The sequence below is a fragment of the Ursus arctos genome, unplaced genomic scaffold, assembly GCF_023065955.2.
Source record: "Ursus arctos isolate Adak ecotype North America unplaced genomic scaffold, UrsArc2.0 scaffold_12, whole genome shotgun sequence".
NCBI classification, from domain to species: domain Eukaryota; kingdom Metazoa; phylum Chordata; class Mammalia; order Carnivora; family Ursidae; genus Ursus; species Ursus arctos.
In genome coordinates this window covers 28,608,222-28,609,531 of record NW_026622786.1, presented here as the reverse complement: position 1 = coordinate 28,609,531, position 1,310 = coordinate 28,608,222, and positions in this window count along the sequence as shown.

The window sequence follows — 1,310 nt, the reverse complement described above, 5'->3', positions numbered from 1 at the left end:
AGAAGCGTCTCGCTCTCATTTTCCGCGAGGATCCCGGAAGTAACGAGAATCTCGTACCGGCCTCCAGCCCACCGACCTAGGTCAGGCGGCTCGGACCTAGAGATTGTTAAGGCAACGGTTTCTGGCGTTCACTCCAGTGCGGTGAAAGTCAGACCCGCCGGCCGATGGCAGGGAGAGACGTTCGTGGGGGCGGCGAACCCGTAGTGACGGAGGGCCCTCGTTCCAGTTTCACACAAACGAATTGGAAAATCGCATCTTCTTTCCAACTTCAACCATCCTCTCATATGTTTGGTCTTCATGGGTGTGACCGAAGGAGGCGTTTGCATTATTTATAATACTTTTTTTTTTTTTTTGGTAACGACGTACTCTTGTCTTATTCGTGAAATTAAATATTAATTGAATTTTTTATTAATAAGTAAAATCGAAAGACTCGTTTGGGGCAAAGATGTATTTGTTAAATGTTCCAGAAACACAAGAGACTAGGAAGCTATCTAATTTAAAGGGGAGATGGTGACTAGGGATCGGAAATAAGCAGAAAAGAACTGTTAAATTTTAAAGGAGAGCGATAAAAAATTTTTTTCGCCGTGAAGAGAATGACCAGAATCAAGAGAAGGTGTTTGGTGTTCTTTTAGGATGAAGTATGGAGAGTTAGAATATATTTGAGGAGAATGGAAAGGGATTGAAGAAGTAGGGAAACGGATATTGTTGGAGGTGAGAAAGTATGAGTGCTTTACCGAATCTATTCTTTATAACAGAAAACCATTTTTTTTCTTACTGTCATAAAACACAGATTTTTCATTGGGCCCATGGCTACCCAGCTAAGCAGGTCCTTTGATGGTTTCCTTTCCAGCCAAATGTGGCTAAATTTTGGCCAATTAGTATAAGTTGTTGTGTAGTTCTTTAGGGACATAGGAAAAGAGGTCTTCCCTACCTTCTTTAACTTCATTTTCCTCCCTGGAAAGCTGTATTCTCAGGTTTCAAGCAGCAAGTTTGTGCAATGAGGATAAAGGCCACTCTTTAGTGATGGGAGAGCAGTGAGAAAGAAAACATGATTCCCTGACAACTGATGGAGCTGCCATATCTGTCCTCAATAGCCCACTTCTAGATCTGTTTCACCTGTAGCACCTGGCTTTTCCCCCCAAGTTTTTATTTAAATTCCAGTTAGTTAACATACAGCATAATATTAGTTTCAGGTGTAGAATTTAGTGATTCATCACTTAAAACACCCGTCTTTTTAGAGTCACTGTTATTTGGGGGGATTTTCTCTTATTGTAGCTGAGCCAAATCCAACTGAAGAATGGAATAAAAAA